Source organism: Gavialis gangeticus, unplaced genomic scaffold (assembly GCF_001723915.1).
Source record: "Gavialis gangeticus isolate Ggan-Ray unplaced genomic scaffold, GavGan_comp1, whole genome shotgun sequence".
NCBI lineage: Eukaryota > Metazoa > Chordata > Crocodylia > Gavialidae > Gavialis > Gavialis gangeticus.
In genome coordinates, this window is record NW_017729031.1 from 106,967,887 (window position 1) to 106,987,067 (window position 19,181).

At 47.3% G+C, this 19,181-nt stretch overlaps 1 protein-coding gene and 1 long non-coding RNA gene across 2 annotated transcripts in view; one reads left to right on the plus strand and one right to left on the minus strand.

The window, feature by feature from the left end:
* LOC109301782 overlaps window positions 1-2,484 on the minus strand; it is a 49,121-nt gene extending 46,637 nt beyond the window's left edge. The window contains exon 1 of the long non-coding RNA XR_002098624.1: window positions 2,380-2,484. This is a non-coding gene — a long non-coding RNA (uncharacterized LOC109301782). The remainder of the gene's footprint in view (window positions 1-2,379) is intronic.
* The window catches only part of WNT3 (Wnt family member 3), a 98,775-nt gene that overhangs the window by 45,113 nt on the left and 34,481 nt on the right, over window positions 1-19,181 (plus strand). The gene's annotated exons all lie outside the window — the stretch shown is intronic.

The following is a 19,181-nucleotide window of genomic DNA, read 5'->3' on the forward strand; positions in this document are numbered from 1 at the left end:
ACAGAGGTTTAGAGTCTGGTTTTTGGTTAGGGCATTCCCCTACTTCTCCCTTTCCTGGAGTGTAATTTGGGAGCCTATGGTGTCTCCTTGAAAAAATGACATTTGCTTTCCATGATTTTAGCACATTTACAATGCTTCTAAGACCAATTTCTACACTGTGTAATATCCAGGCCCAGATTTTAGCTCTGAAAACTGCAGATGTTGAAAGCCATTTAGAAGGGGCCATGACATAATTTAGTCCAATTCCCCATCTATTACATGCCGTTGAGTTTCATCTGGAAATTCCTATCCTAAGCCCAAATAACTTGGAGTTAAACTAACACATCAGCTTCCAGGATTCTGCACTGTTGCATGCCACAAGCAGAAAACTAGAAATGTCCCATCAATGCCCAGGGGCCCTGCAATGGTAGATAAGTTTAGAAGACCCCAGCAGGTGAACCATGCTATACATATGCTGCTGAGGAGATGGAAAAAATACATTCCTCAAGGTCCCAAATCCAAGAGCTAGTTGCTTTTGGGAACCAGTAAAACAAAAGTATGCATGCATAAGGCCTTTTACATCTTCTATTTGTTTATCACATTAGCTATTATATACATACGACAAATACCCCAATAGGGAGGGACAACGTGACCTGCTTGTGTCTGGTTTTGAATCCTCCTTTGAAAAGGGTCAGAAACCACATACCACACCCAGCTCAGAAATTAAGAGTTACAGGCAGGTGTCAGAAGTCAGATACCAAGCAGGACCACAGTACTTGATATCAAGAGAAGCTGGAACCTAGGTAGTTTACACTGCTGTCTGCCTCGCTGATTTTAAGGCTGTCAGCTTTTTTGCTGCCAGAGAGACAACCTGTTCTTAGCTGGAGGGTGCGAGTCCAAGGAATCGAAAGCACCTTTGGCTGTAGCTTTAAAAATATGCTTTTCATGTTCAGCCAAGACCTAGTACTTTGTTTGGTGTGTATTGTAGTAGTGTGGGTAGACCTCAATTAAGGTCAGGGAGCCATTGCACCAGGTGCTGCTCAGGGGCACAGTGAGTAGAGACACTTTTGAAAAGGCTTCTGCCCTGATAAGTCTGAACAGAGAAAGGATAAGAAGAGTTTGCCCAAGAATACAGAAGAAGTCAGGTCTCCTGGCCTCCTTCCTCTTCTACAGTCTTGCTTTAATTTTCTGCTGGCCCAGAAGCACCAGTACAACAGCAAAGGGTCTAACCTTTGCAAACCAGCAGCACAAACAGAGCTGCGTTTTGTGCTGGGCCATCAGGCCAAACTCAGCCATCTTCCTGAGGACAGAGCTGCTTGTCTGAGGAACCTGGTGCTGCAAGAAGGAGCCAGGCTGGTGGGAGTGTGAGGGGACAACAGGAGGCCGGGTGCTGTCTGCTTACAGGTCTGTGTCACAGTGAGAATGATCACCACTGCCTGCACACACAATGATCAAGAATCAATGAAACCAATGCCCCATGGGTAGTTGTTAGAAAAACAAGATGACCCATGAGAAGCAGATAACCCTTGAGAAGTTTATGACCTTTCCCTAAGCTTAAAGATAGCCTTTTGCTGACAGTAAGCAAACTTCTTCTGTGTATTTTGTAACTTTGTAACAGCAAGCGAAAAAAAACAAAAAACCCCAAAGCTAGTGGAAATTCCCCAAAGATGCGCACGCATATATGCCTTATGCCTATGTATACCTATATTTGCATATGTATGACCTGTTAGTGTAAAAGGTGCTACCAAACTCAGACTGGGGGAACTCTTTGTCTACTGGGCACTGAGTAACCCCTCTGCAGAGAAATAAATCATCTTGCCGACACTCCCTCATTCTCTGCCTAATTAATCATGGCTAGGAACGAGCCCAGAGACGGGATGTGGCCAGTGCTCCTCGGTGTATGAGCACACCCTTCGGTGTATGGGTGCTACACAGTAGCTGGCCAATTTCTGTGACAGTAGTACATGAGGTAACCTTGCTGTGCTGACTCCCAGAGGCAGCTGGGGGAAGATGCTGGACCTTGTAAACCATTATTATTTCTTAAATAATGTTCAAGTATAAAAACATGTTTAAAACTGAGTTCTCTCTTAAACCAGCAGGAAAGCCACCCAAGGGTGATTATTTGGCATACAGAACATTTAGCTTGGTGACAGTGGGAGTGTTAATTGTGCAAAACACCCTCTTCCTGTGCCTCTCACAGTCCCACCGTTGATGAGGGTGTTACAGTGGTGTTTTCAGCTTGATCTGCAAGCTTTACAATGTGACTTCTTTGCCTGCTAGAAGTATCATTGGCATCTAATGATACACATCTACCTTTCCCATATGGTCTCCCACAATAAGGAAATACTTTGCAATCCAAAAATCTCTTTGTATTTGTGTTAGTGGAAAGGAAGCACTTACTACTTTCAATTGTTGTAGCTGCTTATTTGCTACTGCAGTGAATTTCTGCTGCCTGATTCAGTTCCTAAACTGACTGTAGCAATGTGTGTGCTCTGGCTTCATTATTTATTGGCACCTACAGTAATTGTCAGCAAGTGGGTTGGATTTATGTGATTTGGGAAACCTGGTACAGCATGCTTGCATATTGGGCTTTAGTTCCAGGTTGATTCTGTTCTGAAGTATTGAATTTGGGCCTTTCGTAGCCTATACCTTTTTAAGGCAAAAAGTATTCTAAAGTATCTAAGACTGTTTGCATATTGCTTTCATCTTCTTATAGCTGAAATTGGTATAGTTTAAGAAGAAGCGCTTACCTCTGGAAGTGTTCAGCAAAGCCTCTCTGCCTTGCTTTGTTCTGTCTATTGGCCATGATGAAGCTCTGCTGTCACAGAAACCCTGTGCATTTTGGTAGAGAATTTTTTTGTTTGTTTGGTCTTTAAAACCAGGGTACTATGTTAGAAATTCTTGGTAGTTTGCCTATTAATTGACTACTTGCATGTAGCCAGGTTGCTATTGTAACAATGTTTTTAATAGTCCTAGGTCCTAACCTAACTGCTTTAGGACAAGGCCCTGGTCATTGCTTTGTACAACCATGCTGCCATGTTGTCAGCTGTGTGGATGCTGTGGTATCCTGCACCCTTTTTCCACCAGCCAGTACAGGTAATGTCACAAGGAAAAAACTGGCTGGACAGTATTATGAGAGATCAGGGAGAAAAAATCATCCCAAATCTTGCAGTCTGAAGGAGGATGTACTAAACTGTAAGACCACAGATCAGAAATGATAAAGTACCTAGGCACTTAAAAGATGGGTACTAAGGTGCTTAAAATGTAACTTTGAGGTTCCTGTCCCTGGAGTGGAACTCCTAACCCTGAGTTGGGTGCCTGGGTTCCTTGTACAGGACACCAAAAGAGTTAGGCACCTCAAGAATAGTATCCAAAAAGCCTATACATTGAGCAAATGGCTCCCTAGACTGTGCATGCCAGACGTGCAGCTCCGTGCTGTAACTTGGAATGGTTTGCAGGAGGCGTTCTGAGTTAAGCGATTCTCCCAGACCAAACTGAAGTTCACTACTGGTTCCAGGGGGGAGAGGAATCTAGCTGCTGGCAGCTGCCTCTCCTCTCTCCCAGTCTGTCCCTGCTTCAGAATGGGAGCATGGAAAGGGAGCAGAGGAAGCTCTTTCTAGGGTTCCCCCCTTGTGGGAGTGGGGCTTTAGTACACCCACCCCACGTTCTAGTGGGGGCTGGAAACCCCAGACTGAAAGACTGAACACCCTCTACTCCCTTCCCTACCCCCCCAGCAAACAGTTTGAGTTTGGGAGGCAGCACAGACAGAAGTTACAGAAGATACTGTTTTGAAATGTCTTCACCTGACCCCTGCATGCAATAAGGGTTCAGCTTTTCTGCCAACTGGCCATTTTTTAAGCTGTCTGCAGCTGTTTAGTCACGGCTGTAAACCACTTTCTGTGGCCAGATCGGGTGAAAATTGTCACTTTTGCACCCAGGGGTAGCTAGTAGGGAAACACTGAACAAAGGCATTAGTCCTAAATCCAGCCCTTGGGGGCTGCAGGGTGCACCTATGTTTTCACATGGTCCATACCCATAATGATAGGTGTCTGTGCCCTTTCTTTCAAAGTGTTAATCGGAGCCTTGGCTGGAGCCTATTTTAGACCAGTGTTTCTCAGTCTGTGGGTTGCAAGAATATATAAAAGGATTGTGAACAAACTTTAAAAATGGATTCTTTTTTAAAGGAGAAAAACATGGGAAAGTGTGGGTTTCCCTTTGCAGGCTGGAAGAGTTCCAGCCTGCAAGGGGCTGCTTGGGGTCTTCCCTGCCCCACACACTCCATGCTCCACACATGGGGGGGGCTGGGGTCTGCATGTGTGGGGCAGCAGGTTGGGAGTGAGGGACATTGCTCAGGGCCAGGGGGCCATTTTCTACTTGAACTGTTTACTGGGTCTAGACTGGCTATTGATGTTTACAAATGGGTCCTGGTACAAAAAAAGGTTGAGAACCATTGCTCTAGCTGGTAGTCCTCCTCCCATCCTGGGGCACTGTTATACGTGACTACACTGCTTACAGGACACATCTGCTCCAAGAGCCAGGAATCCTGATGCCAAGAGTCCTCTGCCATCTCACAAATATTGACAAAACTCTGGTGCGACTCTGGGCTTGTCTGTCCTACACCATTTAGGTCAAGCTGCTTCTCTTGAGTTAGCCTGGCTCAAATCAGAGAGAAGCCGAACTGCAAAACAAAACTAGAGGTGCACTGAGTACTTGGATTACCTACTGCTACGCCATGCTAATGTGAGCTGCAGATGCAAGCTACACTACATTGCTGCTACTCAACCTGACAGTATTCAAGCTTTAGCACGCATCCCTGGGCCAGCTAACTGGAGCTTAAAGTACTACTGAATTCAGGCCTAGAGACTTGTGTATAAGTGGGATTTGGGTTGGGGCAACACTTGAATTATACATCAAGCAGAGGCTTCAGTGAAGGCAAACATAAAGTTGGGAAGTGCATTGTGCCAGTTCATATGCTGCTCCCCCTGTAGCGGAAGGGGGAAAGAAACTGCTTGTGGCTTTAAACCTTCTGGATTCCAACTCTGTTGTAATCCTTAACAGGGGAACAAGGCAGTTCCTGGCTACAAGAACAATTTGCAGCAGCCTGCCTGTGATCAGGCTTTAAATTGGGGATTGAGACTTGTGCAGAAGGGACTGGGGTAGTGCCTGCAGCATCAGGGACTGGAGTTGATGACCCAGGAAGTCCCATCCGTTCCTGGGTGTGAGGACTTTGCTGGTTGCTGGTATGATTTCCCATCAGAGAAGGTTTGTCTTGGAAACTAATTTGGACATTGGATTCAATACCTGTTTTGCTGTTGTGTTTATAGCTTGAATTTTGGTTCATGTTATGTTCTCACCGGGTTGGGCTGGGTGACTCAGCATGTCACTAGTGAGCCTTTCATCTGTATGTCTCTAGTTTGAATCCTGCCCAACTTGGCTGGTATTAATAGCTGTTCCCCTCTAGCAGGCATATGGTTGGATCCCTGCTTTGGTTCCTGCATCACAAATGATACATAATGAGAGAGCTCCTCCTGTTTCGGAGAGATGTGGCCATAAGGGGGGAGGAGGGTTAGACCTAGTAATTTTCCCTTCCCTTACATTCTGCAGTGGACTGCTCTGAACAGTTTGCCTCTTTCTCCTCCCTGTTAGTAGGGACTTTGGTTTCATACTTCAGCATCCTGTCTATGTATTTGGGAAAGTGTGAGGGTTGAAGTAGGAAAAATCTGATTTTTAATTTTTCCTATTCTTGTGAAAGCCTGGCAGAGCTGCCTGGAAGCCAGTGGAAAAGGGCGGGGGGTGGGGGCAGGAGCTGGCACTGACTGGTGAAATGGACACAGCCGCACGCTGTATGTATGCAAATCCCCAGTTAGCAGCTCTGCCAAGTCTCGCTGGTTTGGGGTGAGCAAAGTTTCCAACTGAACTGCAGAGGCGGCATCTCGCCCTTCTGAGGAAAATGGTGAAAATCTCACTGGGAGCCCTGATTTACATATGCAAAGTATATGCATTTATGTAAATTGGAGACTGAATAATATTATCACCGGCCCTATAGAATGGGTTCCCTCCCATAGCAAATCACTTGATTGTGTTTTCTAAACGCAGAGTGACATTGCTTTGAACGAGCCATCTGAACATAACATTTATTTTTTTTATACGTTTCTGCACAAAAGAGCCCTGATTTCCCCCCCGCCCCATACACACCCTTGTCAGCAACTTTATTCAGCTTGCTTCCATGAAGAAGTGAAGCAGACTCCACAGCTGAGGCCCTGCCCCCACCCTCACCCTTCCAACAAGTAAGTCAGAACCTACTCATGTGCAGCACCCAGACAAAGGGGAGCAAACAGATGCCAAAACACTTTCAAGACTACAACAGGGCCCTGAGTCACCCAAACTTCAGCTACCCTCCTGAGATGGGCTCCTGTCAGGAAAACTGTGTTGCTGCAGCAACCATAATCCATTCACCAGTAGCTAGGGATAATGTAATAGATGCAACAGCAGATTTGTTTGTTCAGTGGCACAATAGCACAATGAGAAATTGCAAGTCTACAGTGATTGTAATCTGTTACTAAATACTCAATGGCAGCACCTCACCTTGGTGGGCATTCCTCGGGCATACTGCCATTGACTTCAGTGGGATTTTAGTTTGAGTGCATGCAGGGATCAAGATCTTGCCCGCTATTGCTTTGGGACAGCTACCAAGTTCACCCTGCTCATCCTAGAGTGTCTGGTCACCTCTCCCCTCAAGCCATGTTTTCTTTGGGGAAGCCCTTGTTGTCAGAAACAGGTCTTCTAGCAGTGATTTAAGTGATCAAACAAACCTGCCATGACCTTGGAATGGGTCTGTCCTAGGCCCTCCATGGCTTAATCATCTATTATCTAGGCTCTTTAAGAGGCAATTTTGCAAAGATCTGAGCATGTAAGATCAAAGCAAAGTTAGGCTGATGCTACTTTTTGAGTACAAGTTCCTCATGATCCAAGATCTTTGCCTCAGCTAGAAAAGGAAGTCCTTATACATGTAAGCTTTTGTAGGGTGTTTGGCTCTGGGCAGCTCAACAATGACACACTCATTAATTCTCAGGGTTTATAGTTGTTCCATAGGGACTGGTACTAGACTCAGCGTTCAAGATTTTTCAGCAATAAACTGGAAGTGAACACAATGTTACTGCTAACTAAACCTTTGCTGGTGATCCTAAGATTGGAGGAACAGCCATTAATGCTGGGGACAGAGCAGTAGTACAGAATGATCTGGGTCACCTGGTATACTAGGCCCATTCAAACAAAATGTGTTAATTATATATAGCCAAATGAAAATTCCTGTGTGTAGGAACAAGGAATTTCTTGTCATAGTTATAGAATGGGGGTTTTTTAGTGGACAAGCAGCTCTCACTATAATGCTGTAGTGAAAATTGGTCAGTGTGATACCTGGATATATGAATGGGGCATGCACTATAGAAGTAAGTACATGCCTTGACCTCTCACTACTGCTGAGAAAACTGCATACACTTCTGGCATCAACATCTTGAAAAGGATGTTGGAAAAATCAGAAGGCAGTAAGGACCTGCAAAAAGAATTTGAGAGATGGAGAATTTACCTGATAGTGAGTGTAAGGCTTTAAAGCTAAATGGGTTTGAGTTCTTATCCAAAGGATTGATGTATAACTCTACAATTGCTATAATGTTGCTTTAAGTGCAATTTTCTTCATATGAATAAAATATCTGGTATCAAAAGGTACTCTGATTTAGTGGAGAAGGGCATACATACAAGACTCAATTTTTCTGGCTTCAGCCTCTGGCCATTCAAATGAGAAATTAAGGGAAAAAATTCAAACAGAAGAGGGTGGCAGAGCACTGAAACAAGGGAGGACAGAAGTGGTGGATTCTTCACCTCTTGATGTCTTGATATCTAGACTGGACACCTTTCTTGAAGAGATGACTTAGTCAAAAACAAATTCTAGGCAACTGGTAAGATAATGCCGTCAAAGTGAACAATACTAGTAACAATGTTAGTAGCAACAGAATTCATCTGAGGGCAGTGGATAGGTGATTCTGGCCGACTCAAAAGAGAGGCCCAGAACTTCATGAACCATGAAGAACTGCTGCTTCTTGTAAAGTAGATGGGGACTGAGATTGGTGGGACAACACACCCTTCACCCTCAGGTGCCCAGTAGAGAATCAGAGGGCTTCTGTAACCAGACAGGCAATACTTACCATTACTAATCCACACAATTCCTGAAACTGGATCTTATTGCTAGTTGCAAACATGCAGATTGGTTTATTATCTAATTTAAAGAAAAGTCAGCGGAACTATATGAAACTTGGCAGCCCTGTGCCAGCTGCTGTCTAAAATAATAGGCAGGATGCTGCTACAGGTGGGGCTGCTCTGTCACCTTGTTGGTCATGCAGGTGATGGCACCTGCAGCTTTTGCCTGTAGCTAGCTTGTTGCATCCTCTGCCGTGGAGCAGGACCCTGCCTTCTGTGCTCTAGGTGACTGCAGGGAACTGGCTGAACATGGAGGAAGACGCAAACAGACAGGTGCCTGCCCTTTTCAGCTCAGGGAGCACAGAAAAGCAGTTCCACACATGGATACACACCCAACCTAGAGGCAGCAGAGATCAACTAGTGTCTTCTGTGAGTAGTGAACAAATAGGTAGGCAACTAGGCATGTAAGACTGAATTTTGAACTAATGATTGTGTTCACTAAAGGAGACAAACAGGATACTGCAAACAAATGCTGTTGGTATGTGTGAATCAAACAGAATGTGTTTGCTGTAAGTGGTCACTGAGCAGGCTGCAGCCATGGCCCAATTAAAATAATGGGCATCCTAGATTTTTTTTTTAATTGCTTTACAAAATAGTTGTGTACATTTGCTCCCCACTGCTGATCTCTCTGTGTTTATCAATGCTGAACTGAATTTACCATTGCATTGCCCACTCATGTAACTTGGTTGGAGCCCTCTGAAGCTCTTTGTCCTTCTTTGGACTTGACTAACCTGAACAACACTTATCGGAACATTTTGCTATCTTATTATTCATCCTGCTTTGCAGATAACTAAACTAAACACCAGACCTTGAGGCACCCACTGCTCACCTTTGTCCATGACAGGAGACCTGAAAGGAATGCTTAGATTTTCCAGGGAGCAGCAGTGCTCCAAATGGTTCCTCTGGAGACCGTATTGAGCTTGTGGCTGCAGCACTGGTTGAGGGAGGTGCTTACTGCCGGAGCTACCAACTTTCACATGAGTTATAACAATAAAGTCCTTGTCATACATCATAAAACATCTTGCAGGGTTTACTACAAAAGCTAGGAATAGAAACAGCAGTCCTTGCCTTTGGCCCATATGTAGTATGTGGAATAGCTCATTCAGAAAGAACTCTGCCATCCAGGAGAGTGAGGTTTGGAAGACAGTGTCTGTAAATTAATCCCGAGGGGCACCTCTTGCAAACTAGGTCTGAAGGGCAATCTCAGCATTACTTATTTAATTCATTTATTCTTGCAAGACCCCTTGGAGATAGGGCAGTGCTAGTTATGTGGATGAATAATTGAGACCACAACAAAAGTATTCCTTCCTTCGGCACAGACCTCCTGCATTAGAGTCTAGATTCAAGTCTCATCCTCTCACTTTGATCCATTTTGGGGTGTACCTATCTTTGGACAGTGAGGAAAAGAAATGAGGACAGTGTTCAAGAGATCTCATGAAGACCTGTGAGTGGAGCTCTCCTTTGGTGGACAGGAGCACGGAGGGACACAGCACACTCTGGACAGGCAAGAAGCAAGATGTCAAGAGGTGGCCCTCACTGTAGGGAACTGGAAGGAAGTGGACCTAGGTAGTGTCAGGATGGGGGCAGGGGCAGTTCCACTGGAGTCTGTGGAATGTGAATTTCTCTACTGTACTCCAACGTGCTGAGCTCCCAACCTAGAGCTCCAGGTTGATCTGATAAGACATGACAGGACTCCTGAAAAATGTTGAAGCCTGTTCTCCTTGTGGCACAGAAAATGCGCTTGGATCAGATGAAGGAAGGGGTGGAAATTAGCGAAGGAGATAGAGAAAAAATAAACTAGGGGACAGAGCAACTTGCCTTTTCAGAGACATGGGTGCCCTTTACAGTTACATGGGTGTCAATGTCCGGCGTGCCTTCAGACAAACGTCCGTCATCACTCTTATCCCCAGTACCCCACCACTGCCACTGTAGCACCAGGCTTGCCACTTCCAAGCTTCCCTATGGAAGGATTCAAAATGCTTTTCTAAACAATGATGATGAGGGTGCAATGACTTGCTCTAATTCGGCCAGATCTGGGAGCAGAAGTTGGTCTTCAGTGTCATGCCCTGCGAGGCATTAGTACCTGCATTCAGCAACAGCTGCTGTAGGGGAAGCAGGCAGTCACACTCCATGGCCAAATTCCAGGGAGGCATTTTAGGTACCTCCAAGGCAGGTATTGCAATTAGGCACCTGGCCCCAGGAAGGTGATTCAAAAACAGTGCTAGGCACCTTGGCTCTCTTTCCTGTCAATGGAGAAAGCTGATCGCTTCCAATGCACAATTCAGAGAGCACCACCACTAAGCAAGAAGCTTCCTAGAGCCAGCAAATAGGAAGAACAAGGGACAAAGATGGGCTTTGAACACCTTCCCCCTCCTCAGAGCAGGTGGGGTGCATGGATCACATGGGATCCAGAGCATCAAGTACTCTTCTATGGGTAGTTCACAGAGGTCTGGAACCAAAGCTTGTTCAGCTTGTTATGCAGTCCCTGTCCTCAGGTGAGGCTCATCCTGTCAGCTAGACCCAAATGCTCCAAAAGTTTGGGCAAAGCTTGGACCTGGGCCTCTCCATCCCAATCATGGTCTGAGTATGGCCTTTGCTGGTGTGTACTTAATGCTCTAATTTAGGGGTGGCCCACCTGTGCCACGGGCAGCATTGGTGTGTGCCACGAGGCAGATCAGGGAGGGAGTGGGGAGCACAGTGGCAGATAGGGCAGGGAGAAGAAAGCCAAGTAGCAGATTGGGCAAGGAGCACAGGGGAAGGAATTAGAAAGCAGAGCTGCGGATCAGGCAGGGGAAGGGGAGGGCACTTGGAGAGGGTGCAGGGCTAATTTGTGGCATGCCTGCCAAAACACCTGGCCCCCACTGCTCTAGATCATCCTGCAACAGCAAAGGCAATATGTGTTGCATTCTGCTTTAATTGGAAGGGAAAACAATCCCTGCCCAAAGGGTTGTGTGAAAGACAGGCATAACCTCCATTGCCATGCTCAGATTGCTGGGTGTTGGCTGTATCTGGGACACACCATGGCATAGGGATGGTCTTAGGAGCAGGCAGGGTAAATGTGGTGTCAGTAAATCTATCCTTGGCTTGCAATCCATGCAGAAGCACTAGTGCAGGCTAGCAAACACCTCATGGGTACTAGCTCTCTGTGAAGAGAATTTGACTTGGCTGGATGTACCATGCTGAGGGGAAACCTACATGCTTTCCCGAAGCGCTAAAATGAACCTCACCTTACTGCCCAGGGCAGACTTCCTCTTCTGACAACAACAGTCTGGCAGCAGAGCCAGGGAAAGTGTGGCTATCCAGAAAAGATCATCCACCCCAAATCCACCTGGGGGGACCCAGGGCCCTGCTCAGCCCCTGGGGGATAATTCTTCTGTTGAACAGCACCTCGCGCCTAGTCTGTTGCGTAAGGAAGGGCCTTTCATGCCCTGAGCGCTGCAGCCAGGTTGCTTCATTGCTGGGTCTGAGCAGGTTGTGCTGGGGCTTCACAGCTGAATTTCCCTTAAAACCAACAGGAAATGTTCCTGCTTCTCAGCCATGTCCCCAAGTAAGGGTAGGGGGGTTTTGCAGGGGAGAGCTGCAGGGTTGTGCACAGAAGTTCATTCACTATGGGCACAGCAAGATCCCCAACACCCAAAATGGGGGTTGGAGGTACATTCCCCAGCATTCAGATAGAGGTGGGCTCAATGTCCACACATTAACAACCAAAAATTACACTGCCTCCCTGGCTTTGCAACCCCTCTGCCCTCACAGTGGGAGGGGACCGTTCCAGCCATTATGGCACATGCAAAGATGGGGAGGAGAATGATGTTGACTTCAACTAGAGGAGCCAACCATGATCAAACTCCACAGCATTTGTAGAAACTGCTGCCCAGCCAGGTGGGGCTTCCAGCTCCTGCCCGTACATCTGGGACTGGCCATTCTCACATCAGCTAATCCTGTGTCTCCCAGCCCCATATCAATTCTGCAGCCCCTACCTTCCACCTGTCTGTTAACACCCCCTCAAAGCATATACTTTTTTTGTTTAAAGAAAATTTTCATGTTCCAAACCAAATCAGCCAAATCAAGTCCAAATCTGTGAGTCAGTCCAGAACCATAGGTGGACCTACAGCCAGCAAACATCCTCCACCCCTACCAGGGGCTTCAGATACTTCCAAAGTCTTTTGGCGGGCATCCTACATGCAGGCCCAAGCCTGGAGGCTTGGGGTTCGGATGTCCCTAAGTTTCGCCTGCCCTCAGCCATATGGCCGCAGAAGCAAGCTAGGGAGGAGCCTCCTATTTCCACAAAGTGAGCTTTAAGCCCTAACACCTCGGCGGGTACTAAACCACACCAGAAAGACATACACACATGGTGTCCGCTCTTCCTGAACCTTTACTGGGGGCAGCTCCAGCAGTTTCTCCTTCTGCTTTTCCCCTTTGGGTTGCAAAGAGGGGGTGAGGGCAGAGAGGAAAAGTGAAGAGCTGAGCTACTTCTCACAAGAAATCAGGAAGGAGAGGGGCCACCTTGAGCTGGTGGGCTTTTCCTGCTCCCTCCTCCTGCCCTGTGAAATTTGTATCTGCTCTGCTCAAACACTTCTCTCAGCTTCGGAAGTGGAGGAGAGAGTGAGGGACAGGGCTCTGCCTTCTTTTGCAGCAGTTACGATTGGTTATTCTTCCCCAGGAGGTGAAATCAGGGAGGCAGACAATCAGTCAGAAGAGACATTTCACTTGGCTGGTTATAGGCTTCCCGAGTCCTGGTGGGGTGGCATGCAGCAAGAGCCAAAACCTCAGTGCTCAGAAGAAATGGCAGAGCTGTCCACGGTGGTATTTAGCAGGGGGCTTGAGAGATAATCTGCATTCACAACAGCTCAAGCTCTCAGGGGCTCACACAGCTGGTAAGACTGGCATTGGGAAAAGAGTAGCAGAGGCTGGCCCAAAAAGGTGCCTTTGGAACCACTGTATGCCACCAATGCCTGTCTCACATAGGGCAGGTACACACCAGCCAGCTTCCACTACCACCCTCTGAGGAGGAGCTCAGAAGGCTAATACAGCCCCAGAGCAAAGCATGGACAAGTTTTCCACACCACCTTCTCCTTCACATGAAGGATGTGGGCACCTGTAGTTCATTTCTAAATTGAATTTGAGCTTACACCGTGCTGACCCATCCTGCCCCACCAGAGGGGCTGAAGGACTCGCAATGGGAACTCCTCTATGGGCACAGACTGGTAATGTTAAGTGTACATTTACCAATAAGCGGCTTCAGTGCGATGTCAGGGGCAGCAACACTTGCTGGGGCATTGCCGTAGCCCCAGAGCCGTGTAACGGTAGCTGCAGCCGTTTTGCTGCGACTGCAAAGTGCATGCCACTGAACTCAGCCATGGCTGCTCTCCAGCACCACCTAGTGGCCTTCGGGACACACATTAACACCCGGACAGATGCCCCGGCACCTGCAGGGCTGCAGCAAGGACAGGTCAAGGCCCAGCTCACCAGAAGCTTTCAGCACCCTGCTCCTGTGACTCTTCAGTTATGCCATGCGCAGTGGAGTGGTTTTGACAGGATAGGCTGAGATGATCCTACCCCAGAATACTCCACAGCTGACGACAATCTCCAGCAGATATGGTTCAGGTCCCTCAAGCCCATGTGAGGCCTCTGACCACTAGACTTCACTGTAAGAGGCAGGTAGGGGGGAGCAGGAAGTGTAGTACCACTACTCTTTTGTGCAAGGCCCAGTGTGGTAGGTGTTACTCTGAGACTGCCTGCCTGCTGGACTGGGGTTAGCCGTGCAGTTGGGGCACTGCTGTAAACCCAGAACACCGTAACAGCCTTTGCAGTAGGCGTGCTGCTCCACCAGCCTGCATTCTTCACTGACCCAGACATGGCGGGGTTGGTCGGTGAATCCCATAGGCATGTGCATGTGAGCTAGGCGGACTGCTGTTCGGGCCTGTCAAGAGGTAGGTGGTTCTGAGCATGCAACAAATATTTCAGCCCTTAGGAGATTTTCCTTACTAACTCCCTAGGCATATAGGGACTGTAAGCACCTCTGTAGAATTACGTGGCAGCTGAGTGGAGGCTTTAACAATTCAAATTTGGGGGCTGAGCCCTTAAGCTCCAGCAGACTCAATTGATTGACTCTGCTCCAATGTGCTGTTACAAACCGCACGTGTATAGGTACCCTTAGTGTATAGGCACCCTTAGTGCCTAACTCCCATTGATTTCAGTGAGAATGAGGCAGCTAATGGGATTTTCCAAAGTCCCTAAGCTACTATCTGCTACTTCAGGTGTCTAAATACCTTTTCAGTATCTGGCCTTTGGTGTGTCCTCAGTTTTCGAAAATGCTTTTTCTTTGTCTGGCCATTCTCTTAGGTGTCTCCCATTGGTCTGAAACTAGTCCCTGGCACTCAAAAGCATCCATGCAATAGTTTCTTAAAAGTCCAGTTCCCCACATCTTACTTTCATAGCCAGCGTGGCACTAACAACAATTAACAATCGACATTAGCCTAATGCTGAATGTCAAACACACATATGCAGCCTATATCAGTGCTCAGTTAGTCTGAGGTGCCTTTCACTGTCATACAAAACATCAGTGGTCAGTGGCAGTCAGTCTACTAGTTCTGGTTATGTGGCATACCATGTAGCTCATGCTGTCTCAGTCTGCTGGACTAATTGCCTGTCTAAAACCAGCTTGGGCAAAATGGCCCCTTTGCTCCCTCTCTTCTGGATCCTGGGGGAGGTGTTGCCTATGTCCTTCTGGAATGACAATCTCAGATACTTGCCAGGATGCATTTTGCGACATCCTGCTCTTTGGCACCATTGTTTCCTATCACCGATATAGCCTAGAAAGTGGTGACACCTCTTAGGAACCAAAAAATAAATAAAATCATATAGGTGTTTTGCCTTACCCATCTGCCTATATGCAGTTCTCCTGATTCTGACATTTGACTGTAATAGCACAGGCATTCTTTTTTAGAGTTTTACTCTAATTTCAAAATAACACCAGCTGGTGGAAACTTGTGCTTCATGGGTGCTGGTCTGTAACAAAGTATTGCTAAATACAGAAGAACACTCTGATTCTGCACTTTTCTAATGCGTGTTATAGGGCTGATGCCATTTTCCACCAATCTGTTAAACTGGGGATAAAGGGGGACTTTTCAGTTACATGTCTAACCCAGCCTGCTCAAAGCTGGCCTACACAGGAAGTGAAACAAATTAAGGTGTGAGGACATGGTACACTTGTTACTGGCTCTGCCCTACAAGGGGACACTTAAAACAAAATAAGATGTTTCTAACTGATCAGCATTGTGCAACACCAGCAACACAACAGCTGATCACAGTTGGCATTTCCTGAGCCTCTTAAACGTACAGTTTCCTATAGAAGGAAATGCCATGACTCCTTCCTGCATCTCTCCCATTGTAAAGATGTGCTGGCAGAAGGAGGCAGTGTAGAGAGCCTGAGGAGCCACAGGACCCTGAGCAGCAATCAGCTAGAGCCCAGAGTGGATGACGTCTCCTGGTCTGTTACTCTGGGATGATGTCAGAGGGGCAGCTGGACTATGTCTTTGTGATTAAGGGCTTAGGAGTGATTCTGAATGACTTCCAGCTTCCCCAAATGTTGAGGAAAGGTTCTCCATGCTATGTGAAGGAGGGAAATAAAGGTATTAGTGGTAGCCTCATGACTGATTTCACAGTGGGGGAGAATTGCACAACTAAGTTAAAGGGAGCTTTGCACACAGCTGCCATGTTTTGTGCCACTCCAGGTGCATCTTTATGCAGATGATATCATGAATGAGTTCACTGGCTTTACAAAAGTTCTGCAGATCTAGTGCTCATGTTGCTCTGGTCCATGAAGCCCTCTGAATACCTGCAGGATGGCAGTAGGCCAGGCTTTCAACTCACCCCTGCTGTGGGAGAAATCTGGAGCAGCAGTTCCTCACCCATGGCTCAGACTCTTCGCGCATCCACAGGAGATCCAAAGGTTACACCTGTTGTTGAGAGGGAGAGCAAGGGCTGGCGCTGCTCACAGCATTGCCCATGGGCCATGAAGGTTGGGGAGCTCTGCGCTAGAGGCAGCACAGGGAGTTCAGTCTCGCTAGTCTAGGAAGTTCTTGTCTAACCCCCAGTGCCAAGGCTGTTACAACAGAGTTCACCCAAGCCATCTGTCTAGGGTAGGGTGGCCACTGACACATCTCCAGAATAGAGGACATCCCCTTGGTGAAAAGTGGGACCTTTGGCCCTTTGGCCAATCAGCAGTGAGGGGTGGGGCTACTGGGCCCCTTGGTCAATCAGTAGCAAGGGGCGAGGCCACAAGAAAAAGGCCACCTCCCTCCCTCCCTGGCTGGCTCTGAACCTTGCTCCTCCTGGCTGTGCACCACCCCACCTTTAGGCACAGCCAATAGGATTGTAAGGACAAATGATTGACACGTATTCTACCAATGAACTGAAAATCAGGACTTTTTGCAATCCGTTCCTCATTCAGAAATGGAAAGGGGACAAAGGGTTTAAAAACAGGATGCTCTGATATAAAACGGGACCAATGGTCACCCTAGTCCAGGGGCCACCAAAGGTCCGTTCAGGGGCAACGACTGTGAATCCAGGCCAGCCCCTTGTCGGCCTCCCATTACACCTTTAGGTTTCTTTCTGGAAAGACAATTGTAATAAATCCAGTCCTGACCTTTCTAGAGCTGACCAGGGCTTGCCCCTCTCTGCTACACACAGGCAAAATCTCCCAGGCACAGTGTCAGTCTGCAAACAAAGTCTATACAGTGTGCTCCATCCTGTTCTGAAAGGGGCTGCTTCTTTTCACCAAAATGCAACACTAAGCCCATAGTAAGAAACCCCATCTGTGTTCACTGCTAATGAAAATAGTTCCAACCATGATTTCAGGCTCTTGATGTTATCTTAAATTAACGTTGTCTTAACCTGAATCATGGGTTGGAGCCCACAGCTTTCAGCCTTGTGCTATAAGGGTAACTGATGGGTGGAAAGCTTGCAGTAGTGGTTCTCCACCTGTTTAGACTCGAGGCACCCCTCCTTAAGTTCTGTGAATTGAACAACACCCCACCTCAACAACTAGGCATTTATTACAGTACTTACCTCCTTGCAGAAGGGCCAGACCGTGTGGGCAGGGGAGAGCCTGATCCTGCACTTACCTGCTTTTCTCCTCACACTTCACTTACCTCCTGACACTCCCTGCTGGATCTCATCCCAGCACTCAGATAAGGGGCAGGAAGATGGCCCCAAAGTTACTGGGGGTCCCCCAGCCAGAGCCTCCCTCCTGGTGAGATAGATGGTCAGTTTAGCTAGGGCCAGGAGGAGGCTGACCAAGAGGTTCGGGGACTTGGTCAGGGTCTTGGAGTCAGGGTACTGGGCTAGGTGGCATCCAAAACAGTCCCTTCCTGTGAGGCAATTACCTTGTGTTTTTTCTTCTTTGACTGAAGTCTAACTCCACTGCACGCAGCTGCCTTCTCCAGGCCTCCACCTGAGGCACAATGTCACGTATTTCCGTATGGATTATACACTGAGCTGAGCCCTATTGTCACTGAGCTTGTGGGGATCCTGAGCTGAGAGTATAAGCTCTTTCTAATGAGGTAGTCAAGGGAAACAGCACAGCATGGTTAAAGATGCATGTAACACATCTACATTTGCCCTTTAGATGAGGAGCTTCTTCAGAGGAGGAAAGGATGAACAATGTGAGGAATGCTACAAAGCCTCAAGGGACAGGGTGCTGCTATTGTGCAGAGATGGCATCCAAAGACTTCCTGTGCTTATTGGCCTACAGACTGTCCTGGCTCACAGTGGAGTATAAGATCATGGGGAGAGGGAGTACATCCTGCTGGGGGGTGGAGGGAGGTGTAAATGAATTCCTTCTTAAGCATCAAGATCTTCCATTTCTCCTCCAAGCCAAGTAGATAACCCCTGCTCTAACACACATACAGTAGGTACAGGTCCCCGTCCCCACCCCATCAGCCTGGACCAACTCTAGAGGTGGTCAGAAAATTGTAGGATTAATCAGCAAACATTTCTTAGAAAGGTAGACAAATCATTTCATTCCTTTTCAAACATTTTTTACGTGAAATTTTTTCAATTTTCTGACAGGAAAAGCCATACCCCTTTGTTTCTAACCTACAGGGAAAGTTTTATGGGCTAAATACATTTATCCAGTAGCACATGAAGTGAGTGGACAGGGTGGCAGGAATGGCAGGGGGTGGGTGGCTGGACAGCTTTTGCTTGGCAATACACCACTGTCCATCTACAGACAAGCTCTGAAAACCACTACCACACACCATGTCAGCCAGATCTCCCCTCTGCCCTTTCATTCTCATTCTCCCCTCATTTTCACAACCCTGGACAACTCTAAACACAACAAACCTTTGGATAAAAGGCCATTTTTTGTTCAAATTTGGTTGGAAAAATCTGGGACCCAATCGTGGCCCTGATTCCAGTGGAGTCCAAGCCAGCCACTCCCATAATAGCAATGCCTCTTAACGATACTGGAAGGACATGACGGATCCAAAATAAATCATCCTTCCCCTGATAGTGCTTATTTCTTCTGACTGGGCATTGCACATAATTAAAAGATGACAGCAAAATCACCAGGAACTGGCTCACCTAGTTCTGCCTCTGGACAGGATTGTTTCTTTTTCACACGATTCTCAGTGTTTTGCTTAGTCCGGTTTTCAGTGTCCCCAGCAATACAGTTTTCACACTGCCCCTCAGGAGAATATTCTGTCCAGTAGGTCTCATTGGAAGACAGCCATTCCTTATTTTCCAGCTAACATCCCCTTTCTTAATTTCAGTGCAGTCTGCACTGGGCCAGTCCTGAGTTCTTTAATATGGTCATAGGCAATGCATGGGGGGGCACATGCCCCACCTGAGATTGGCCCTCCCTGGCCAGGGAGTTCGGGTGCCAAGAGAAGCGCTGGCCAGTGCCCTCCCCCCCCCCCATGAGATTGGCACTGGCCGGGGAGGGGGGG